The sequence below is a fragment of the Rhinopithecus roxellana genome, chromosome 8 (genome assembly GCF_007565055.1).
Source record: "Rhinopithecus roxellana isolate Shanxi Qingling chromosome 8, ASM756505v1, whole genome shotgun sequence".
NCBI classification, from domain to species: Eukaryota; Metazoa; Chordata; class Mammalia; order Primates; family Cercopithecidae; genus Rhinopithecus; species Rhinopithecus roxellana.
Genome location: NC_044556.1, coordinates 118,355,595 through 118,382,196, shown reverse-complemented (window position 1 = coordinate 118,382,196; position 26,602 = coordinate 118,355,595). Strand labels below are relative to the sequence as shown.

The 26,602-nt window shown below is 42.6% G+C and overlaps 1 long non-coding RNA gene across 1 annotated transcript; it reads left to right on the top strand.

The window, feature by feature from the left end:
• Positions 1 to 81: 81 nt before the first annotated feature.
• LOC104668963 lies at positions 82 to 24,778 on the top strand. Its single transcript, XR_748918.2, has 4 exons — positions 82 to 148; positions 532 to 606; positions 10,037 to 10,179; positions 22,614 to 24,778. It is a non-coding gene; the product is annotated as an uncharacterized LOC104668963 (long non-coding RNA).
• The last annotated feature ends 1,824 nt before the right edge of the window (positions 24,779 to 26,602 follow it).

The following is a 26,602-nucleotide window of genomic DNA, read 5'->3' as shown; positions in this document are numbered from 1 at the left end:
TTGAAATCAAGACTGCGGTTCTAGAGAGTAGACTACCATGCTTTGCAACTATCTTGAGCCAGCCTTCATTTGTCTCCTAGCAACCCTTGAGCAATGACAAGTACCTGCCAAACACTATTGTCAAAACCTCTCTCCTGGGAAAACAAAAGTATTTTGCTTTCTAAATTCTATAGGAATAAATCTGCTTTAGAAAAGGATGATTTGGCCACCAAGGAAGTTGGGAGAGAGTTTTCTCTTTAGAGCTGAGCTGAGGGTGCTTATAAGACCCTCTGGCCAGTGGGATAGATCCAGGACTGACCTTGGGAAGTAAGGCCAGCAGGAGGCAGAGCTTTGCAAGGTTTTGGTATCTGGGAGTTAGAGAGAGGCTTCAGCCATGGATAGCCTTGTGACCTTGAGCTACAGTACCTCCACATGGACGAAGAGGGTTAGGAGATGGACAGGGATCACAGGAGAACTGCTTTGCTTGAAATATGACAGAAAATTCCTATCCTATGATAAGTTTCTATGTCTCCTGTATTTATTTCACTTTAGGTCATGACATTTTGAGCACAATTGTGTATGGGATGCATTCATCAATGGAGTTGGAAGCACCGAACACCATAGGAGGTAAAGTATCATCATCATCATCATCATCATCATCATCATCATCATCATAAAGATAGATGATTGATAGATAGATAGATAGATAGATAGATAGATAGATAGATAGATAGATGCTTTTTGTGTGTGGTTACTATATACCTAGAACTCTGTGTTCACTTGCTATAATCTCTTCATCATCTATGAAAAGTGGACAAAAGTATTAGCACAGCATAGAAGAAAAAGCAAAACTAAAGTATGAAATGTATAGTAATTTTCCCAAGGTCATGCAGCTAGAAGAGTGGAGCTGGGATCTGGACCCAGATCTGTGCCTTTCCACTGAGCCATGATAGGTGGTGAGTTAAACCTATGTGGGGTATTGATGAGTTCATTCCATCCTCATGCAAAGCCACCTCCTCCACTGGGATCCCCCAATTTTAGTTTCCCTTCCTACTTCCACTTTATTTTTTTCTTCTGTAAATTTGATTATTTTAGATTCCCCATGTAAATGAGTTTTTCATCCCGTTTGCCTCCCCCCAAACCCACCGTCACTAATCGTCTTCCTATCATTCCAGCACCTGTGAATGCACGCTGAGATGTACCAAAAGGAAGACCACAACTTCAAGTCTTCAACCAGTCCCTGAAAACGTATGAGTCATTGCTGCGGTGAACAATTTATCTTTTCAAGTTTGCATATTGGGTTAGCTTAAAGTGTGTTCCTAGCCTGACTTACGGAGGAATTTCAGATCTGCTGACTAGTAAACAACGGAACAAGGTTGGCCCCCTTAGTGAGCAGCAATGAGATAAAATACAGTTCCCTGATGAGAGGCTTATATCAGGATCTTACTTGAATAAATCAGCTTTGAAAGACATTTGGAAACCACTGAAAATTTTCAATATAGACTAAGTGTCAGCTGATGTTGAGAAATTAGTATTAATTTTGTTAGATTAAAGTGGTACTGTAGTTATAGGGGGATATGTTCCTTTTTAAAGGCACATATTAAATATTTCAAGTTAAAATAAAGTTATGTCTGTAATTTACTTCAGATTCTTCAGAAAATAACTAAAAAGAAATTAAGTATATATGGTAAAATGTTAACAATTGTTAAATCTAGGTGTGTTCATCTTAAATTGTGTTCATCTTACTATTCTCTTTCTACTTTTCAAAAAAGTCAACATGTTCATAATAAGTGGGTTTTTTAGAGAGTTGTGCTACCAAGGCAAGGAAAAGTAATCTGACATTTATGTGCTACGTGCGTTACAAACCTTGTATTATCTTATTTTGTTGTAACACAAGTAAAAATATTAATCCCGTTTTATAAATGAGGATTATAAACCTCAAAGAGACTCATAACACAAAAGATGGAAGTTTACACTTTAATCAAATGAATCTCAACCTTTGGCTATCAGGTCATCTCTAGATCTAGGGGGAAATCATTTCTGCATAAAGCCTGCCCTTTGCCAGGCTCCACTTATTTAATTTAATTTTGGTGAGACAGGAAGGCATTTTGTCTTTTTTTCCTCCTGAACTGTTATGTCTCTAAGTATGTTTCCCAGAATGTAATAGGAAGATTCTGATTATTTTCTCGTTTCAAAGCTAAAGAGGCCTTTACATAATCAAGAAGCTGTGAGACAAATTCTTTTGTATAGACTTTGAAGGACTTTTCTGTTGAATCAGATACCTTTTCGGCCACTAGAAAGGAAAGTGGCACAAAGATATCTAGTCATCACTCCAGACACTGAAATCATGAAGCTCAAATATATTCAGACCTCCATCCTTGGCTATCATTTCTTGTGTGACAGTGTGCATGCTCTTCAGACAGTGAATGATGTAATGAGCACCATTAAAGTTGCAGTTTTCATTCTACATGATTGACAACAACAGTTCTGCAGGCTAGAGACCAACAGGAAAGCCAACCTCCCCGGCCCACCCCACCTCCCAACCAACCCAAATACTGGCCATTTCTAATAGTATCAACACTCACGAGATGTTAGGCCAGTTCCTCCGAAAATAAGGCAGGCAGATAAAAATCTAGGAACACTGAAAACAGGAGCCAGCACATGTTGACTCACATTAAAAAGTATACCATCATTAGCAACACAGGTGGGTAACATTAGGGCTAGAAAATTTTTCTACAAGATATCTTTCTCTGGAGTTGGGTTTTATTTTTAATTAAGTACATCTTTCTTCTGAGTTCTCATCAAGGCTGACATTGTAAAAGGGTGAGTAAGCAATTATCTGGGTGGGGTGATATCCAGGGTACAGAAAAGGATTTCAGGAAATACTTTCTTCATCCCCTAACTGATCTCTGAAATTCCTTTAAGGTGTGATTCCTTTGGCTTAAGGCTTGGGTCTCTGGAAAAATAAAACATAAAGCAGAAAAAAACTCCTGAAGTGGTTGTCAGACTTTCGTATTATAGCATGCCTAAGTTGCAGGTAGAACAGGTTTTAATGGAAGAGTTACAGCAAGAAGATATTGATACCTAACTGTGATGAGTGAGGAGGAAACGTAGGGGAAGGTAGAAGAACAATTAAGAATGCATCCACTTAACCTTTTCTCGAGTCTGCTCTAAGTTGCACAGTACCCTTCATTCTTGCACCAAGAATAAACATCTTTCCATGTTTAATAAGGACCTGAGGCTTATGCTTTTACCTAAAGACACACAGTAAAAATAATATATATTTTTAAAATCTGTTTTCTCCACTAGCCCGGACCCCTTTGGTACAGTAAGTATGATTTTATGATACTGAACTTTGTCTTGGGCTGAATTGTATCCCCCCAAAATTCCTATGTTGAAGTCCTAACCCCCAGTATATGGCGATAAGGTCTTTAAAGAGGTAACGAAGGTAGGCACTTTGGGAGGCCGAGGCAGGCAGATCACAAGGTTAGGGGTTCGAGACTAGCATGACCAACATGGTGAAACCCCGTCTCTACTAAAAATACAAAAATTAGCCAGGCATGGCATCACACACCTGCAATCCCAGCTACTCAGGAGGCCAACACAAGAGAATCACTTGAACCCAGGAGGAGGAGGTTGCAGTGAGCCGAGATGGTGCCACTGCACTGCAGCCTGGGTGACAGAGTGAGACTCTGTCTCAGAAAGAAAAAAAAAAGAGGTAACTAAGGTAAATGAAGTTATCAAGGTGGGCCCTCATGACTGATAGCCTTACAAAAGCAGATTACAATGCAGATACACATAGAGGGAAGACCATGTGAAGACATACCCATAGTTGGTGAAGATGGCCACCTATAAGCCAAGAAGAGAGGCCTCCAAGGAAACTACACCTGCCAATACCTTGATTCAGCTTTCAGCCTTCAGAATTATGAGAGAATACATTTCTGTTGTTTAAGCCACCTTATCTGTGGTACTTTATTTTGTGAACCCTAACAAACTAATAAAAACTCCAAAATGCATAATGCTCTTCACCTTGAAATGATGTTATTTTTAACTAAGAATAATAGCATGTGTTTATTCACATGGGGCACTTAGTCTTGCCCCACTGTGTTGTGGTTCAAGAAGCTCTTCTGAGGCATTAGTCATCAGAATTTCTCAAAAGCTAATCAAATGAAATGCAAAGAAACCAAACAGACTAAAATCTTCAAAAGAATTTATTGCAGCCATTTGCCAATAGATTTTAGCCAATATGAACTGTTTCTCAGAAAAAAAAAAAAAAAAATCAGGTATCATTCAAGAGTTTCCAGGCCAACTGGTCACCCAAGTTTCTTTTCATGCTGTTTTACTTCTGAAAACATCCAGGTCACTCTTTCTTATCCACGTTTTGCATTTTGTGTCCTTTACATAATTTTCAGAGGCCAGCAAAATTCCTATTGATGATGGTTTCTCATGTATTGCTTGTGAGAAGGTATTAGAAAATGGTGCAGCTCCTTTGGAAAACAGACAAGCGGCTCCTCAAAGGTTTAAACGTAAAGTCACCAGATGACCTAGATATTCCACTCCTAGGTATACAGCCAAGAGAAATGAAAGTGTATAGCCACACAAAAATTTGCATACAATTATTCATAGCAGCATCATTCATAAAAGCCAAAAGTGTGAACAACCCAAATGTCCATCAACTGATGAACTGTTGAACAAAATGTGGTCCTATCCATGCAATGGAATATGACTCAGCAATAGAAAGGAATGAAGTTCTGATGCGTGCTGCAACATGGATGAACCCTGAAAATATTGTACTAAGTGAAAGAAGCCTGGTATAAAATGCCACATACAGTATGATTCCATGTATGTAAAATGTCTAGAATAGATCAATCTATGGAGACAGAAAATAGATTCGTGGTTGCCCGGAATTGGGGGTGAGAGGGATTAGAGACTGGCTGCTAATGGGTAGAAGATCTCCTTTTGGAATGATGAAATGTTCCCAAATCAATTGTGGTGGTGGTTGCACAACTCTTTGAATATGTTAAAATCTACTGAACTCTATACTTTAAATGGGTGAATTGTTACATGTATTATGTCTCTAAAATAAAGCATATTTACATATGCTTTCTTATCTCCCATTTTCCTTTGGCTGTACTCTTCTTTCCAATCCCAACGTACACACCACAGACTTCCCCTTTGACAGAAGTCATAAAAGGGGAATTCAGGATAGGGATCACAGTAGACAGATATTAAGGCCTTTTGCAAATCTCAAGAATTTAAAATGCCTATTGGTTACCTACTGTATTAGTTTCCTATTGCTGTGATAATAAATCACCACAAATCTGGTGGCTTAAAATGACACAGATTTATTATTTCACAGTTATGGAGATCAGCAGTCTGAAATGGATTTCACGGGGCTAAAATCAAGGTGTCAGCAGGGCTATGTTCCTTCTGAAGGCTCTATGGAGAATCTGCTCCCTTTCCTTTTCCAGCTTCCAGATGCTGCCTGCATCCTTGACTCATGGTTCCTTCCTCCATCCTCAAATCTTTTTTTAACCCTTTTAAGGACCTATGTAATTGCATTGTCCCCACCCAGAGAATCCAGGATAATCTCCTCATCTCAAATATTTAATATAATCATATGTGCAAAGCCCTTTTGCCCTGTGAGACAACCTGTTCACATGTTCCAGGGATTAGAACATGTACTTCTTTCAGGAGTGTTACTCTGCCTACCACCCTACTATGTGCAGCTGGTGGCTGCAGCATTAGAAGGGGCAGTGGGCCTTAGTTCAGGGTCATGGAGCAGAGGGAAAGCAGGAGAGCTAAGTCCTCCCCACAGCAAATGCCTACAAAGACCATGGACCCATTTCAAGTCCACCCCAGGCACATGGACTGCACTCTCCGTCTGTCACCTTATGGATATCAGCAAACAATCAACACAGATAGTTTCAACTTTTCATAAAGGGAGCAAAAACAATTCACATATTTGGAGTGGCTTAATAAGGAATCTTCTGAACCTTTAGAAGAGGCAGCAGTGATCTCCAGGAACCAACATGACCTCATGAAGATCAGAATCTGACAATGTCACCTCCCTTTTTGCTCTAGAAGGTGGATGTGATGATTAGGGAAATCTGGAAGTGCAGCATGTCTGACCTACTCCAAAGTTTCAAATGGACCACTAATAATATCCCAGGAGGCAGGATGGAGAAACACAGGCTGCAATGTTCAACCGTTCTCTATATAAACAATTGGCTAAATCATCTTTGCTTCAAGAGTATTGATAAGTAGATTGACTTCATCTTGTAAGTCCCTAATGTTGAGCCACAGGCCTGAGGTTTGACATTTTTATCAGTGGTTTCGATGAATATGTATCATGCTTATGCATAATGGCCAGAAAGGAGGTCATGAGCAGGATGTCTGGGTGTACACGTGCAATACAATTAGATTAGATCAAGGGGTGCATGTGGAGGGCAAATGAGCCTGGGAAGCTAGGTTGGGGGCTGATCTTCACTGGGTGCAGTGACACACCCAGAGCCATGCCTAGATTATCTGTGTGTCTCAGTCTGTCCTAGCTACTATAACAAAGTACCATAGAGTGGGTGGGTTACACAACAGACATTTATTTCTCACCATTCTGGAGGCTGGGAAGTCTGAGATCAGGGTGTCAACATGGTCAGGTTCTGGTGAGGGCCCTCTTCCTGATTTGCAGATGGCTGCCTTCTCATTGTATCCTTACATGGCAAACAGTGGAAGAGAGAAGTAAGCTCCTTCATGCCTCTTCTTATAAGGGCACTAATTCCATCCATAAGAGCTCCACCCTCTTGGCCTAATGACCTCCAAGAAGCCTCATCTCCAAACACCAACGCATTGGAGGTTAGGATATCGACATATGAATTTGTAGGAGACAAAACATGCAGTTCATAGACTGTGATACAATGAAAAAACCAGAGACCGAAATGGGAAACATCCAAAATGACACAGCAGATTAGAGATGAGAGTAGAGATGCACCTGTGTGCCTGAAGATGCAAGAAAAGCATCAATAGACAACGCCACGGTGATGAAGGAAGAGGCATGATGGAAGGGTGCACTCTCAGGGGAGCTAAGAAAGGACAGGATCAAAAATGTAGGGACAAGCCTTAATGTCAGGTGAAAGGAATAATTTAGCAAAGTAGCATACAATCCCACAATAAAATTCCATACAGTCATTAAAACAAGGTTCTCGAAAAGTGGTTAGTAGCATGGAAAATGCTCTTTGCATATTAATTTTTAAGTGCCATTCAAATTAGTGTACAATAGAATCCCAATTTTATTATTTTAAAAAGTGCGCTTAGAAAAAAATCAGAAAGACCTCAAAACGTTAACAGCAACTGTCTCTAGTGGTGGGATTATGAGTGATATTATTTTCTTCTTTTACATCTCCACAATTTCCAAATTTTCTGCAATAAGTATGTATTACTTTTGAAATCAAAAAGATAATTCCAGAGTACAGGTGGAAGAGTTGGTACGTAGAAAGGAAGAAAACTATCTTTTTATCTCAGACGGAAGAGAAGAAAGAATAAACGTGCATAGAAACAAGTGCTTGGAAGAAGAAAGGTAAGTAGCGTCAGTGAGGAAGCTCATGACAGACAAATGTCTCAGTCAAATCAAGAAGTCAATATTCCTTAGAAAGCATTTCTGCAAAGAGGCAATTTTCCCCTTGAGTAAAGAAGACACTTTTTATTTTTGTTCATTTTAGAATTTTAACACCTTTTAAATGAGAAATGTCAGGAAGAAACATGGTGAAATTAATCTGCAGTCCAACTGTTCTCCAAACTTAACAAAAATCATTAGGAGCCATACGAGTCTCTGCAGGCGCCTGCTAACTTTAGTAAAGCAAAGTAGGGCAGCCCTCTCCATTTACTGGCAATTATTCCTGGCTACCATCACATCAGCTGCCACTCATCTGCCATTCACTGACATTGCATTTGCCCTGCAAATTAAGTAATCAGCAATAAATAAGAGTCCATGGCCAACCAATGGCCAAAATTAGCCTCAGATCTCTCATCTGAAAAAGGAAGACATGCTTTCAACATCTGAGGGGAAGGTAGCAATATTCAAATGATTTGAGCATAGGAAATAGGACAGCGCTTCTCAGCTATGCCCAATGAATTCAACAGTCTATCTCTGACATCAGTAGGATGTTTCTGCTAGAGCTTAATGGTTTTCTCTGTTCTCAATATCCTAACTTCCCATTAAAATGGTCTGTTAAGAGACCTGTGGATCCAATGCCCTCATTTTACAGATAAGAAAACTGCGCCGGGTGCGTGGCTCATGCCTGTAATCTCAGCACTTTAGGAGGCTGAGGCAGGCGGATCACGAGGTCAGGAGTTCGAGACCAGCCTGACCAACATGGTGAAACCCCGTCTCTACTAAAAATTCAAAATTTAGCCAGGTGTGGTGATGCACACCTGTAATCCCAGCTATTCAGGAGGCTGAGACAGGAGAATCACTTGAACCTGGGAGGCAGAGGTTGCAGTGAGCCAAGATCGCACCACTGCACTCCAGTCTGGGCAACAGAGCGAGACTCTGTCTCAAAAAAAAGAAAACTGAAGCCCAGAGAGATTAATTGACTTCCCTCAAAGTCTCATAGCTGGTGGGTGGTACAGTTGAGAAGAGAAACCAGGTTTGCAGATACCAGGCACCTGTTCGCTCTCCCTCACTAACCCCCCATCCGCACTTAGTGGAAATGAGCACCAGAATGATGGGATGGGTGGCACCATACATTGTCCAGTAGAACTGATGAAGATGCCAGCTGGGACTTGAGGAACATATGTTCCCAAGAGAAGCAGAACAAAAGAAGAGGTGATAGCCATTGGAATCTTAGTCTCCATATTCATAGTAAAACCTCTTGTATACATTTACCTAAATACTTTCTTTTCTTTATCTTTTTTGAGACAGAGTCTCTCGACATGTCACCCAGTTCATCTCGAACTCCTGACCTCGTGATCCCCACCTTGGCCTCCCAAAATGCTGGGATTACAGGCATGAGCCACTGCACCCGGCCCAGTTTTCTTATCTGTAAAATGAGGGCATTGGATGCACAGGTCTCTTAAGAGACCATTTTAATGGGAAGTTAGGATGTTAAGAACAGAGAAAATCATTAAGCTCTAGCAAGAAACAACCTGCTGGTGTCAGAGATAGACTGTTGAATTCACTGGGTTAACTGCGAAGCACTGCCCTACTTCCTATGATCAAATCATTTGAATATTGCTGCCTTCTCCTCAGGCGCCCACCACCACATCCAGCTAATTTTTGTTTTGTTTTGTTTTTAGTAGAGACAGGGTTTCACCACATTGGCTAGGCTGGTCTTGAACTCCTGACCTCAAGTGATCCATTCCCCCCGCCACAGCATCCCAAAGTGCTGGGATTACAGATGTGAGCCACCGTGTCCGGCCTGCCTAAATACTTTCTAAAACCCACTTTTACTTTGAGCCTATACCATCTCAAGATTTATCAAATGCCATATATTTACCACCAGTTTTACAAAATAACACAGTACCATACCTCCTTTCTGGTGGTGACCCGATATCCTCATCTGCCTAGAATATAAGCAAAAAAAGCAAAAAGGTCCCAGAACAACAAATAGTGATGGACTGCAGCCAGCCCATGCTCAGATACTCAGATACTAGGGTCATGGCTGAGACTGCATTTGGAACAACAGTGAGGGACTGACAAACGTAGACACGAGGGCTCAGAATGCAGAGTTGCAGGGTCAGATAAGCAGAGTTGCAGGGTCAGATAAGCAGAGTATTAAATGAAGGACATTGAAATGAAATTAGGTACAGACGTGTTATTTGTGGAGTCTCAGTTTCCTTTACAGCAAAATAGGGATAAACACTTCTTTCCTTGCAAATTGTTTTAAAATGAAAAAGAGATTAAACATGTAAAGCACTTAGCACAATAGTTAACATATACTAATTATTCAATAAAGGATAACTACTATTACAATTAGTGGGAGCAATATTTAACTGTGACATTAAGAAGACAGAGAAAGTGTTAATAATTTTGTTTAATTTCCTATAATTTTATTCCTTCCAGAGGAAACTTTTAGTTACAAGCACATAAATAAATAAAATCAAACTCAACTGGAATGACGTTCTGAGGATGGAGATACATTTTTTTGTTGACCCATTTAAACTTGAACATTAAGTGATAATCAGTCTCCAGTCAGAAAGTCCCAGGTTAGTAAATCTGAATACATTCTCTTGCTTGTCTTCTTCTACAGACAAAAGGAAGGGGGCATTTGATTTGCACCTTGCCCCAGTCCATATAGATCACAGGGAGGTACAGGTACCACTGCTCCACTGACAAGATACTTTTCTAAATGGCACTGAAGAGGCCCAAGGAGAAAAATGATTGACTTGCTCTTTGGGAGTTTATTAATATAATCGGGTTCACAGTATAAAAGACAGTGATGTTCCTGAAGCCCTTTCTAGGCCAAATGTATTATTATGCAAAACAGCACCTTCATGAAGCCAGCTTCAGGAAGTCTAAGATGCTTCCTCAGCAAGACAGTGCCTGCAGACTCACTGCAGCAAAACTCTGCATTGCACCTTTCAGCACACACATGGAAAGGTCTTTGGAGAACTGCCTATTTTTCACAGCCAGAGACAGTAATGCTACTGCCAATTAAAAGACTACTTAGGTCTGTGGTAGATGATAAAATGCAGGCTAGAATTAAGATATTTCCTGCAAAATGCAGACCAAAATATCCTGAAATATTTTGTTATGGATTAACAATCAAATTACTAATCTCCCCAACCTTCACTTCTAGCCTTTAGCATGATGGTCACAGGACCAAAATGACAAAGTCTTTAAAACAGCATATGTCATGTTCTGAGAAGCACACGACATGAATTATCTCACTTAATTTTCACAATCACCTTGCCAGGTAAGAACTATTACAGCCATTTTAAAATTAGGAAATGGAGGCTCAAAAAGTAATTTGTCCAAGGCTCACAACTAGCAAGTGGCAAAACTAGGATTTGAACCCAGGCATGTCAAGCTCACAGTTTCTCACAGTGCTAACCACATCTAGCCACTGCATCACTGTTTTTTGTTTTTGGTTTTTGGTTTGTTTTTTTTGTTTTTTTTTTTTTCTGAGACAGAGTCTTACTCTGTCGCCCAGGCTGGAGTGCAGTGGTACGATCTCGGCTCACTGCAAGCTCCACCTCCCAAGTTCACGCCATTCTCCTGCCTCAGCCTCCCAAGTGGCTGGGACTACAGGCGCCCGCCACCACGCCTGGCTAATTTTTTGTATTTTTAGTAGAGACGGGGTTTCACTGTGTTAGCCCGGATGGTCTCGATCTCCTGACCTCGTGATCCACCCGCCTCGGCCTCCCAAAGTGCTAGGATGACAAACGTGAGCCACCACACCCGGCCGCATCACTGTTTCTTCAGTCAATCCCGCCAGCATTCGTGGCACACTCGCTGTGTAGAAGGCATTGTGTAAGCGGCTCTGGAAACATAGATGGGAGAGAGATGGATCCCGCCCTCCAGAAATTCACAGTTTAAAGGCAGACATGTAAGTAAACAATGATAATTCATGACTGTAGAAATGCAATAATTGAAGGAGAAAAATGGCAGAAAGAAGTGTTTGGTAAAACTTGAGGACATTTGATTTCCAGCCCACTGCCTCTCTCGTACACACCTGCCATTTTAAAATACAGGACTACACCGGAGGCCGAGGGTGGAGGAACACTTGAGCCCAGGAGTTCAAGGCTGCAGTCAGCTATGATCATGCCACTGCACTCCAGCCAGGAGACAGAGTGAGACACCGGCTCTGAAATAAATAATTAATTAATTTTAAAATAAAATAAAATATAGACATTATAGAATACCAATCCTTTGAAAAAAGTTGCCTGCTGTCTCGTTCTGCAGCTGAGGATATTAAAGTTCCAGAGAAGGAGACAATCTGCTTGGATCATGAAGTAACTGATGGACAAAAACAAATGACTAGAACTTGAGTTTCTTGACTGAGGGTTGCATGGCCTTGCTGGTACACCAAATGCCACCCTGGGCTGTCACTCACCAGAGATCTGGAAAGACTTTTGCAGGCAGCAGCCCACATACATGGTTTTTTCCTTTCTGTCCTACCTCACTCCCAAGGGAAAAATACATCAGCTAGCCTTTGGAGGTGGTATAAAGGAGTATAACCTGTGAGTGAAGATGAAATATTTGGAATTGCTAGTTAGTGTCTTAGAAGGAGGCTGCAAAGAATGAAGCGTGGAGAAGAAGGAGTCTAATGGTGAAGGGCGCTGTTCACAGCCCAAATAAAAGGCTCAACTCCCTTTGCTTCCTTCCTTTGAGGTCACGTCTACTAGAGAGATACTTTTTTTTTCCCATGTGAATATAATTGGTTTCACTTCACAATTAGCACCTACTGAGGTAAGTATTCACAACTATCTGCGGTCTAGTAAGACAGTTCTAGCACTTTATATAGCAGCCATGGGCATGTACCTTGCAAACCTCCAAACCCCCACCAGCACCTCCCACCACCACTCCACAACCACCACCCCACCACTACCACCCCCCACCACCACACCCCCCACCACCACCCCACCACCACCCACCACCACCCACCACCACCACCATTCACCCAATGATGACCACCACCATCACCACCACCACCACCACCACCACTACCACACACACCACCACACCCACCACTCCCCACCACTCCCCACCACCATCATCACCCCTCACCACCCCCCACCCCCACCACACCCCAACCACCACCACCTGCCACCACTACCATCACCCCCTACCACCACCCCAACTATGACACCACCATCACCCCCACCAGCACACCACTCCACCACTACCACACACCACCAACCCACCACTCCCCACCACCATCACCCCCCTACCACCACCCCCAACTATGAACACCACCATCACCCCCACCACCAGCACCACCACTACCACACACCACCACACCCACCACTCCCCACCACCACCATCAGCCCCCACCACTCCCCACCACCACCAACCCCCACCACCACCCATCATCACCACCCCCACCACTCCCCACCACCAGCCCCCACCACTACCACCACCACCAACCCCACCCTCACACCACCAACCTCACCACCATCCTCACCACCACCACCAGCTCCCTACCCCCATCCCCACCACCACACCCCCAACCACTCCCCACCAGCACACCCCCACCTCCACCACCAGCTCCTTACCCTCATCCCCACCACCATCACACCTCCCCCCACCACCACCACTATCACCACCCCCACCACCCTCAACCACCAGCCCCCACCACATCAGCCCCCACCATTACCCTCCCACCACCACCCACCACCATCCTCCCCTACCACCACCAGCTCTCTACCCCCATCCCCAACACCACCACAATCCCACCACCACCATCACCACCACCATCACCCTCCCACTACCCCCCACCACCAGCCCCACCACCACCATGTGAGCCCCCACCCTCACCATCCCACCACCACCCCTACCACCACCCCACCACCCACCACCACACCCACCACTCTCCACCACCACCACCACCATCACCCATCACCACCATCCTCACCACCACCACCAGCACCCTACCACCATCACCACCACCACCACACCCCCTCACTACCACCACCATCACCACCACCATCACCCACCCACCACCACCCACCACCAGCCCCCACCATCATCCCCACCATCACCCCCCACCCTCACTCTCCCACCACCACCCCACATTCCCATCACACCATTGTGATGTGGGTGGGGGAGTGGTTGGGGGTGTGGGACCACCCCCACACCATTCCCATCAACCCCCATCATCCCCCTACCCCCCATCCCCACCATCCCCTACTACCATCCCACCACCACCATCATCCCCTACCCTCACCACCCCCCAACCACCCTCCCACCACCCCCACCACCAAACCTACCAACCCTCACCAAACCCCCACCCCCATCCCTACCACCACCATCACACCCCTACCACCACCACCCCACCACCACCCAACCACCACCACCCCCCACCAGCTCCCTACCTCCATCCCTACCACCACTTCACTCCTTCCACCACCACTCCCAGCCACCACCCTCACTCTCACCCCCATGCCCCACCACCCCTACCACCCACCTGCCCCTATACCCCACCACCACCACCATCCTCACCACCACTGCACTCACTCTGCCACCCACCCCCGCCACCACCACCAGCCCTTCCAACCCTGGAGCATAATGGACAATAGTGCCAGCTCCTGCTCTGTGAAATGCATTGCTCTCTGAAACCCATTGCGGTGTTTGTATGGAGGCCACGCTTCCCCAGAGGCTCCTGGTCGTAGGTGAGAGCAGCAAGGATGCTACAGCTGACCCACTCCTGTAAGACATGGCACTCTGAGGTGCCAGGACTGTCAAATGCCTTCTTGAACATTCGCTAGGCTACACAGAAGTCTGAAATGCTTCCACCCAACTTCTCCTTCCTCTCTCCTTCAGTTGGGGTCAGATTTGCATTTCAGTCTCGCAGCTCTCCCAACAGCTCCCAGCCTCCTCCCCATTTCCTCTCATGGTCCTTTAATAAAAATCTCACACACCTAATCCCATCTTGGCATTGGCTTGTTAGAGGGCCCAGACTAACAGCTTAGCACAGGAAGTGCCCTGGACAGCACCAGGTTGCCAGGATCCCACCATTGAAGTACCTGCCTCCTTAGCCTCACGTTGCATGGCCTGGATCAGGAGGTGCCTTCACAGCTTCCTCACCTACCCATCAAGGAGTTCCTTCAGTCTGCTTTGCAATGCTCCCAGCAACCTGACAATGGGATTTCCTATCAACAAGACCCAGTGATCTACCCCAGTATGCGAGGAATAAGAAATTGCAAAACATGGAGTCAACAGTTCCTGGCATTTCTTTCATCTAAGAATGAAACTCAACACCACTCTGGCTAAGAGCTTAAAAACAGAAAAATACAACAGGGCACTAGAAAGTTGGGGTAAAAGCCAGCCAGGGAGAAGCAGCAGCTGAAGCCATACTGTATGGTCTAACAAGTCAATAGCAGCAGTACAGAGGAAACCCATCTGCTTGATTTCCAAGGAGTCTGGAATTTCTGGGGAAAGCAGCAAAGCACAACTCTGAAGACAGGAAAGTGCCCATCCACCTGAGCCTCCTGTTTTGGGACTCCATCACTTTCCAAAATAATTCTAAATTCAGAATCAACCCACATCTGCAGGGAAGCATATACATTCATTAGAAATTTAAGAGTAAGGTTCTGCTGAGAAGGTTGAATTTTTCCATGGCTTCTCTCAGGGTGGATTGATGAAAATTGATTTCTTATTGATAAAGTGTTGTGTTTTTTGTTTTTTAATTTGGGCCTCCTTCCCTTTTATGCTGCTGTTTGCTGCCCTTTTGCCCATGTGTACAGAATAGAAACTAGGCTCATTTGTGCTGCTTTTGCCCCAGCCCTTCCTATTTTGAGGACCCTGACTGCTGGCTCAACTGCTCTAATCCTGTATTACCCATCATGCCCTCAGGAGCTATCAAGCAACTCGTGCAGTTGAATTCCCCAGAACCCTTCTTCACAGGGTGTCCGTGGAAATCATCTCCCTTTCACCTTCAGATTCTGGCTCAAATAAATTGTGGGCAATGAGTCACCTAACTCTGTGACTCATATCTGGTCTCAGTAAAAGTTTTTTATGAGTCAAAAAAAGGCATCCATATAGATAAGACAAGAAGAAAAACTAATTAATGAAAATAATTCTGCGAAGGTGGTGAGATTAGAGATTTCTGTGTGTGGTTTGAAATTTTATTTAATGCATAAATGACTACAGAATAAAAATGGATAAATTACTGTAAAATAAAAATTCATCATTACAACTTTATTCTTCCTCTGAGCCAAGAACAGGGCTAGAATTTTTTTGAGATAAAGTTCAAAATTTTATTTCTGCCTCTAGATTTCTTTTTCCAAGGTCAAGTTCCCTCCACTTTGCCACTCCCTTTCTCACGCAATCCTTTCTTTCCTCATATTTGAGATCATCCCTGGGGAATGGGAGAGAGTTGGGATGTGGTATTAGGAGTATCCTTGCTATTCACTCTTCCTGGAATGCTCTTCCTCCCATCACCTTGAGGTTTTTGCCCAAATGTCAGCTTCTCAGTCTGATGTTCCTTGACCACCCCACTAAAATTTGCAAACCACTCTTCAACCCCTAGTACTCTGTATTACCTTCTCAGTTTGATGTTTCTTCATAGCTTTCCTTATGAGAGCCAAGATTTTTGTTTTATCTACTGCTCTTTCCCCAATACCTAGAACAGTTCCCGAAACATTCTCAGGTTTGTTCAATGTGTTGTTCAACTCTTTTAAATTCTTACTGATTTTTGTCTGATTGCTCTATTCATTACTGACAGAAGTGTAGTGAAATCATCCACTATGGTCGTCAGTTTCTCTACTTATTCCTGAAGTTTTGTTAATTTTTACTTTATGTATTTTGGGATTATGTTACTTGGAGTAAAGAAATTTAGAAGTGACTTATATCCTGAGGAATTGTCCTTTGTCATTATCTGGAGATTGTTTATTTCTAATAATGCTTTTTTTTCTCTTAAAGTCTGTTTTATCTGATTTTAAAATAGGTACTTTGACTTTTGGTTTTGGTTTTAGTTTGTATGGTATATCTTTTTCTAACATTCTACTTGCAGTCTTTTAGCTGGTCTCTTGTAAAGAGTATATCCTTTCTTTCTAATACAGTTAGATCATTTTGGTTAGGGTATTTACTCCACTTACACGTAACATAATTTGACATGTTAGCACTTAAGTTGGTTATTTACTACATGCCTATTCTACATTTTTTCTCTTCTTTCTTGCTGTATTTGAATTGATTATATGTTAATCATTTACTTCTTCCCCTTCACTAGTTCATAATTATACACTTTTTTGAATTATTTCAATAATTATCCTTGAAATTATAATATGCATTTATGACTTAACAAAGTCTGATGATAATATCCTCACTCCTCCTAGACAATGTAAAGACCTTAGAACATTTTAACTCCATTCTCTGATCCCTGCTCCACCCCTGTTGTGTGCAACTGTTGTCCTATATTTAATTCTGTAGATTTTTTTTAAATTCCAAAGGGCATAATGATGACGATGATGATTGCTTTATACAGCATTATTTATTTCCATTTATCTGCATATTAACATTCTCATTCATCTTAAATTCTCTCATTTGGCATCATTTTCCTTCTTCTTTATCCTTTAGTATTTCCTTCTCTGTTGTTCTGCTGATGACACATTCTCCCAGTTTTGTTTTGTCTGGAAATGTCTTTATTCTCCTTAGACATGGAGCTTTAACTTAGTGTTTTCTGCTTTTAGAATATTGAGTGCTCTGTATTTGGAATCCCATTGCTCCTATTGAGAAGTTAGCTGTTGGCCAAACTATTCCTACTTTCGAGGTAATCCAAGGTATTTTCTTGGTATTAATATTTCTTCCTATGATATGTTTAAGCATGGATCCTTTTTAAATATATTCTGTTTGGAACACATTAGACTTCTTAAAAGTATGGAGTAATGTCTTTAATCTGTTTTGAAAAATTCTGTCATTATCACTTCAAATATCACCTGTGCCCCATTAGAAAAATTTGACAGATGCACTATTTCCTTTCCCTCTTTCTAAGAATCAGTTAGATGATTGTCCTACCTTCTCACTGTACTCTCCCTGTCTCTTACCCTCTCTTCAGTCTTTTTATCCTTTTGGCTCTCCACACTGGATAGATTCTTCTAATAATATTCAATTTATTAATTCTCTTTTCAACTATATCTAATTTTCTGTTAATTCCATCCGAGTTCTTTACTTATTGTGATTTTTAGTTCTAGGATTTCTATTTGATACTCTTTTTAACTCTATTCTGTCACTTTTTAGAATTTCTGAGTTTTGCTAAAATTTTCAAGTATTTATTTTCTTGAAGAGAGCAAACAGTTGTTCTATAGTCTCTGTCTGATAATTCCAATATCTGTATCACTTTTGTACCTAAACTGTCTTTTTTTCTGTTGATTTTTATTCATCATGTTTTATTTCCTCATGTGCTGCATTATCTTTGATGGTGTAGTACATACTTTATTTGAAAGAAAATTATTTGCTGAAATAATTTGAGACCTAACATACTGTTATTTCTTAGGGCATTTTTGTTGGCTTCTACCAAGCAATAGAGACATTAGCAGTAGAAGACCACTTTAATATAGGTTGAAGGCCTTTGGATTTGTGGAACATCATATGACACAAAGAAACTGGACTCTTGCACAAGGAAATAAATTTCTGGTTTATCTACACTCTTAAAGTACACCCCCTTGGGACTACAGCATAAAGCAGAGGTGATTCACCAGGGTCCACTAATTACCACTTTTTCTCTCTTCTTCAGGAGCCACAAGAAAGTACAAATCAGTCTCTCTGGTCTCCTTTGAACTAAAAAGTACCCCCAGGACAAAAGTGGCCTGGTGTTACTCATTTCTCTGGGTCATAGCGTGGTATGTCTCACTATCTTGCTAGCTCTTTGATGATTTTAAGGAGAGGTTTTTTCCCAGCATTTTGTTGCCTTTGGCAGGGTGACTGGCCCAAATTGCCTCGTCTATTATTACCAGAACTGGAAGTCCTTTAGATTGCCCAGATCCATGGATTTTGTTTATATGAGAAAGCAAGATAAGTATCCAACTTAAGTCATACTGTTACTTTAGTTTTCTATCACCTGCAGCCAAATCTAATTTTAACAACAGCATTCTTATCACACCAAACAGGGGAAATGTATTCTAGCTCCTTATTTATATTCTCTCTCTCACTTTCTTTGTTTGACTTTCTCCATACCCCAATAGCCACCAACAATCAGATGCCCCCATGGTTTTGAAACTTACAAGAAGGGCTGCCTTAACCATTTGTAATGTTATAGGTAGCTTTCTTGCAACATCCACAGGGGGAGGAGGCGAAGAGGAGGAAGAAGAATCATCCCTTAACACAAACACTGCATTCCTATAAAAGATAGGCTTTTCCTCTCTCTTCAGTCCTCTTTATGTACAGTCCTCTGAAGACTGGCCTCAGCAACTCACAATGGTCTTCTGAACGTAGAATATATGTTCTTTGCACCTCCTGTGCTCAGCTTTGAACTTCAATCACAATTCTAAAAGGAAGAATTATACTCTGTAGCTAATGCTATCTTGCTACACTCCAATAAATAGGTAATATATTCTCAATATATTGATTATATCTTCATGTTTTATTGTCCAATATGTTGATTATATCTTTATGTATATTTTTATTGTTCATATATTGAGAATATATTATGGTTTTGAAGGGCAGTCATACATACTGTTTAATGGTTTTGAAGGGCAGTCATACATACTGCTTTTCATGTGTTCTTATAAAGTTGTCATTAGTAGCAGTAGCATTAGCCATCTTCTTTTTTTTTTTTTTTTTGAGACGGAGTCTCGCTCTGTTGCCCAGGCTGGAGTGCAGTGGCCGGATCTCAGCTCACTGCAAGCTCCGCCTCCCGGGTTTACGCCATTCTCCCGCCTCAGCCTCCCGAGTAGCTGGGACTACAGGCGCCCGCCACCTCGCCGGGCTAGTTTTTTTGTATTTTTTTTAGTAGAGACGGGGTTTCACCGTGTTCGCCAGGATGGTCTCGATCTCCTGACCTCGTGATCCGCCCGTCTCGGCCTCCCAAAGTGCTGGGATTACAGGCTTGAGCCACCGCGCCCCGCCTCCATCTTCATTTTTTAATCTGTTTTATATTCTAATATTTTCCATGCAGACCAAAACAAAATAATTGCTTTTAGATGTTTTGAAATTACTGTGTTTTTCAAATATTTGTTCGTTTCATACAGTTAACTTTTCTTCCTCTAATGGTAGCAAAGCTTACAGTGGTCTTAGTTGGATCTCCCTGTTTCCGCCAGCTTTGCCATGCTCATGAACTTGTTCTCCTCTCTTAATCTTTTAGCAGAAGGGCAACTCATAGGGAATCTTAGCACACCTAGTCTGGGGAAAAGAAAGAAGGGAAGTAAAGAGGAAGGAAGATTCCAATTTGCTACAGAGAATTAAGGGAAATGGTGTTTTGTTTTGTTTTTAAAGTTTTATTCAAATAACAAACGGCTGACCTTTATGGAGTGATTCTTTGATGTGTTAACTCAACGTGTGCATCATTTTCTCACTCTGAGGATAGTAATTGGGGGTGGGATGGGGGAAGAATCCAATGGAGAAGGCAGTAGATCCTGAGAACCAGTGGGTGGGAAGAGTCAGAGGAGAAAACGCCAGAGCGGGGAAAACACATCAAGTTAAGGCTGGAGATGACAAAACAAAATACTATCATCTACCCTATTTAACCCAGTTCACCTGTCTCCCATTACCTCACAGCAACACCTTTACCACATCCTTAAAGCCCCAACCAAAACCCCATCCTTAAAAGCCAATCCACTCTCTGGGGGATCTTGTATCCTACATGACAACAAAAACGGAGATCATCAGGTGATAATGCCTTCAAGTCCTGGTCTCCCCACTACAAATTTATCCTCCTTAGGTGAACCCTTGCTCCCTCCTTTATGTCATAGAGGAAGTTTCTTTTTCCCTATCTGAGAAAGGAGACAGGGAAGCTGTGCTCTAAATCCATCCACTCTCTCCTCTTCACTTTGCCACTGGCATAGGATTGTATACTTAAAACTGCTCAAGGCTTTCCCTTCTTTAACAAGAACAGCTTCTCTTCCTATAAATTCTTTGTATACATTTAATATAAGTCCCCTTTATCTACCACCAAACCGCTGTGCTTTCTTTCGTCGTCCAACACCCACTTCTCTTCTTCCATGCTCCCTCCCTGGGTTGTTTGCTTCCACTGCACATATGTTCACTTACAGCTATGGTCTGACATGTATGTGCCCCCAAACCTATGTGTTGAAAGTGAGTCACTAATGTGATGTATTTGGAGGTAGAGCTTTTGAGAGGTGATTAGGTCATGAGGGTGGAACCCCCCATGAATGGGATTAGTACCCCTATAAAAGAGGCCCCAGATAGCTGCTTTGCCTCTTCTACCACATGAGGACACAGCTAGCAGGAGCCATCTGTGAACTAGAAAGTGGGCCCTCACCAGACACCAAATCTGCTGACACTTTGATCTTGGATTTCCAGCCACCAGAACTGTGATAAATAAATTTCTGTTGTTTATAAACTACCCAGTTTGTGGTATCTTGTTAAGCCACTCAAACAGACTAAGACATTTACACATAAATGACTCTGCCCTGGGCTTCAGTCTCAAACATCCCACCACTTACTGATCATCTCCATTTGCATTTCTCTGAGATACTTTAAAGGCAAAATGTCCTACTGGACATCATTTTTCTCCACTCTCTAAATCTGGGTCTCCTTCTATTCCCTTTCTCAGTAAATGGTCCCCAAATTCCTCCAGTCATATAAAGCAGAAACTGAGGTTCTTTCTTGATACCTATTTCTCCTTCAACCCTGTATCTGATCCGTCTCCATATCCTATTGTCTGACCATCTAGACATCCCTCAATTCTGTCTCTGTTTATCTCTTTGCCGCCACCCACTAACTGCCGACTGATCTGCCTGCATGTAGCTTGCCCCAGCCAATCTACTCTCTACAGTAGACAGCAAGGTCTTTATAAAAATGCAAATCTGAATCTGTCACTCCCTTGCTAAAAATGATTCAGTGACTTCCCAGTGATCCTAGGAAAAAGCACCCAAAATCCTTAAAATAGTGTAGTAACAGAAATCCTATTTTGAAACATAGACACACCCCACACACTTTTCTCTTATTGCCAACCCAAAAAAGTAAATGTATCCCCTAGATGGCCAGAGCCATCCATCTGCTCTGGGAAAGATTAAAACTGTAAAGGAAAAATGCAAAGAAGCTGGGAGGAAGAGTTCATATTCTGATTTTTTACTTTGAAATGGAATTTTGCAGCAAGCCAGTAGTCATGCAAGAAAAGCTTTCCTGAATTCCTTTATCCTCTCTTTTAGATTAATCCAGAATCAAGTCTGGCTGCCGAGATCCTGGGTTCCCCACAGAACACATAGGGTTCCGCTTGCTGTTCTATGGTAGAAAACAAAACATCTAATCCATACTTCTCATCCTGCACACATTCCCTTATACAGTGAGCTCCTAGCTGAGAGCCCACAGCCTACAAGTGAAACACGAATTAAAAGAATTAAAGAATGTGTAAGCAAAAACTCAGTTGTGTGTAAGAAAACCCAATTCCCCTTGTGGAAGAGAAAGAGCTGGAGTCCTTTAAAATTAACTGCCTGTTTTTCTGTGGCTAGTGAGCCTTATCTCTCCCTTTCCCAGGCATTGTGAAGACCCTGTTTCCCTAGCTGTGCAGATGCAAGGTCACTAGGCAGATAAACTCAAGTCATAAAATGTGTTTTTCCTTGAAAAGTAAGAAATAATGTAATGCATGCCTCAATTGAATAATTAACTGTCTTTGTTTCTCGCTGTCTTCCCCCGCACAGATCTCCCTCCACCCCACAAAATGCTTAAAAGGTAACCGGACTCTTCGTTCAGGGTGTTTTTGGATGTTAATCTGACTGTGTAGATGCACCTAAATAATAAATAATATATATCCTCCTCGACCCTCGGTCTCTCTGATTCTTCAATTATCCCACTGCACCAGGACTTATAGGGGCAGAAATCAGAAGACTTTACTCCACAAGCTTCAGGTGGAAATGTGGACAAAGCCATTTGAGAACATGACAAAAATACAGCAAGAGCAGAGACAAGATCAGATCATCCTGGGGGCAGATGCTGGGCTCTGACCAATTTGACAGAGAAAAGGAAAAAGAACCCGGCTACAAGATGCACAAGTAGCAGGCCACAGCCACCAACATCAGCAGAGCAATTGGAGGCCAGGAAGACAAGGACACTTCTGAAGAGACTGAAAAAAGTAGAAGACAGTCCAAGTCACTGCAAAGTTCCAAGGTCTCTTTTGTCATTATTGTTACAAGTACCAAGTCAGCCAAAATCCACTCCACTCTTCAAAACCATCTTGAAGAGTTACAGGTCAGGGTTGCTGCATCTGAAAATGTTTACTCACAAAAGGTTACAGATGCTCCTCAACTTACAGTGGGATTACATCCTGATAAATGCGTCATAAGTTGAAAATATCTCGTAAGTCGAAAATGCATTTACTACAACCTAACCCACTGAACATTGTAGCTTAGACTAGCATACCTTAAAACGTGATCAAGACACTTCCCTCAGCCTACATTTGAGCAAAATCACCTAACACAAAGCCTATTTTGTAATAGAGCGTTGAATAGCTCACATAATTTATTGAATACTGTACATTACATAGAATTTGTGACAGTTTCACACCATCGTTATGTCAAAAAAATCATTAAGTCAAGCCACCGTAACTCAGGGACTGTCTGTATTTATATTTTTACTTCACACTAAGCTTTGAAACAAATTTTTGCTTCTCAGCAGATGGAGTTTCTGAGAAAGACCAAATTAGTTATAGAGCACTAGCTCCCAAAAAAAAAAAAGAAGAAGAAGAAGAAGAAGAAGAAGAAGACAGAGGAGGAGGGCGACATGGAGCAGAGGAAGAAGGAGAGAAAAAGGAAGAAACCATTATTACTCCCTCATCTGAACTGCACTGCGAGTCAGCTGGGGCTTCTACCACAGTGTCCTGGAAGCCATGTTTGCTGCCCATTTCTGGACTCTCCAGCCACACTGGCCTCCTTTCCCTTTCTCAAACCTACTGTGGTTCCTGCCACTTCAAGATAATCTCTTAACAATCTATTCCTTCTGCCTGGAATGCTCTTCCTCCCACCCAGCCCCGCCCTGCCCAGCTAACTCCATTCTTTGGCCCCTGCATCACTTTCCCAAGAAAGCCATTTCTGGACTTCCCTGACCCCTGCCTCCCATCTTCGCTGGCCCAGAGTTCCCTACCCTATAGCCTCATCGCTCCAACCCAGGCACTGCTGCCTCCCAGGACTCTTCCCCATCGCTGATATAGTCCTGCCTGATTGTTCAGTTAATTTTGCCTCCCCTGAGGACCACAAGCCATGTTGGCAATGATGGTTTTGCTCACCATTGCACCTCCAGTGTCTAAAAACCATAGGCATGTCAATTCATTTTTGTTGAGTAAAGGAATTGTTCAATAAGTGCACAAATAAATTCACATTAAAACTTGTCCAAAAACAAAGGAGTTTTCTTGTGAGAAGCAGCTGCTCATTCTGGGGCATTCAAGTGCAGTGAGATGACAATGACGACCATTGGAGATGCTTTCAAAGCGATGCCGGCACTAGACAGATGGCTGGAGTGTGTACCCTTTAAGGACTCACCTATCTCAGAAGTCGTGTGTGTTTCTGTATGTGTAAATGCACAGAGAGACCAGAAGGATATGTGTTCAGCTTCTTTTCAGACTGTGAAGGTCCCTGCAACCAGGAGAGCTGTCTTCAGGAAAGGATGAAGGGAATGAGCATCTGTCTGTGACTCTGGTGGTTGCGCAGGTTGGTCACCTCAAGGTGGAGTGACACTGTGGTGGGACCAGTGGAGCACCAGTGAGGAAGCTCTCATAGGCCTGAGCCAACTGAATTAATTAAGACCAAGAATAGTAAAGGGACCCAGAGGGCACACTCTGAGAGGCAGTCATAACCAGCACCCTCTCCCCAAACCATATTACTCATTCCCACAGAAGTGTGTGTCTGCTTGCCTTTAATCTGTTCTGACTGTAAGCCATTTTGAGGTGGATATCCCAATCCCAGTGATGGCTACCATGTTCTGCATTGAGTAGATGCTTGACACACATCCAATAAGTAAAAGCGAGTGAACCAACCTTTATCTCTTGGGGTTTGTTGTTTCCCCATCAGTTGCTCCTGCTGCTCAAGGGTGTGTGTGTGTGTGTGTGTGTACACGTGTGAATTGAATACACATGTATGGGGGAGTGGGATACAGAATTGAGGCACCAACAAGTATCCAATATGAATGTCTTTAAAATCAGTATCAGCAGCAAAGAAGGTACTGCACATATGATGTACAGGGGAAAACCTTCTTACCAGACACAGCCCACCACCAAAGCCCCCCTGCCTAAATCGGTATTTGAAAAGCTAATTAAAAATATTTTTTCTTTGGGGTCTTCAATAATTTGCCTTTGAAAGCTCTTTGTTAAAATGAAAATGCCTTTGGAAAGCAGAATGGTTTAAACTTCTACCACTTTGCATTTTAGAGGGGATTACGGTGGATAATTAAGAAGAGCCTGGAAAATCAGACCCCAGATTATGAGTGAGGAAAGGTGGGCCAAGAGGATGAGGAGACCCAGCAGAGAGAGCTGCTGTCAAAAAGGGCCTTGTCACCTTTAAATACCATTTTCACAACTTTGCTTGGGGAGGCCCAAGATTTAACTGCCTCTCCCCAAAGAAATGCACTGCAGATCTCTAAGACAAACGGGTAAGCTTAGGTTAGATTCGATTAGGAGAAAAGGTGCTACACTCACTGAAGCTTTTTATGCTTAAAGGCAACAAGCAGCATCTTGGAGCTCTGTAGCAACAAGACTTTTGCAGCCTGGCCATCCATCCCCTGGTTGCTAGAATGAGGAGCAGCAGCAGATCAAGTCACATATGCAGTGGTGGGATGAGGTCTCAATACCTGCTCCAGAGAGCTCAGGCTCTAGTGAGCAGCATCCAGGGTAGTGGGCGTGGAGAAAGAAATGAAGGATGGAGAGTGGGAAACAATGAGAGAGAAGAGAAAGAGGAAGGCGGGTTAAGCATCTGGAAAATTACTGCAGTCTCATGGCTTTGGCTGCTTCAAAGCCTGGATGAGTCATCAGCTGGTTTCCTAGGCAACGACTATTTTCCTCCCGCTGCTGATCAATTTCATCTGCACAAATGTCCCATGAAACTGTGAGCTATGAAGATAATATACCTGAGTCACAGAAGTCTTATCAGACAAGGTCTACATTTCAAGTGTTCTGAAAAAGACCTTATGTATACCAAGCCATCCACCTTCCCACCCCACCCCAGACCACACACACACAGACACACACACATACACACACACACACACCCCTACCCTATGGGTAGTGATGGGCCAGGACAGGAGTCCAGGCAGGAGGAGATCGTCACCTCTGCCTTATCACAGTTATGATCCTAGGATCTTAACTGCCCAAATTCACTGTCTTCAATTAGAGACAGAGAGGATATATGGTCATTCCCTCATTTCATGTCTTAAAACAAAAACAGATGCTTGTATTAAAAAAAAAAAAAAAGGCCACAGAGGACAGCCAAGTGCAATGCCCTTTGAGCTGTGACCTGCACTATGTGCTCCTGGGTTCTGAACAGGGGAGAGTGGCTACTGTCTCCACCCTTGGTCCTCCCAAAGACAATGCTATCCCTTTCCCCTATCTTACTTTTCCTCCTAACTCTAGTTGCTACATACTACATACTAAATATGTACTTTTCTGTGTCTTCCCTACTAGAGCATATGCTTCTTTAGCAGAGGAATTTTATTTATCCTACTCACCACTGCATCCTTATCTCCTAGCCTAGCTCATCCTACACACACTGAGTGCTCAGTAAGTTTGTTGAATGAATGAAAAAAATGTTCTTGGATCATCTCTAAGACAACTCTAAAAAATGTTTAAGAAATATGACCAAATTCTTT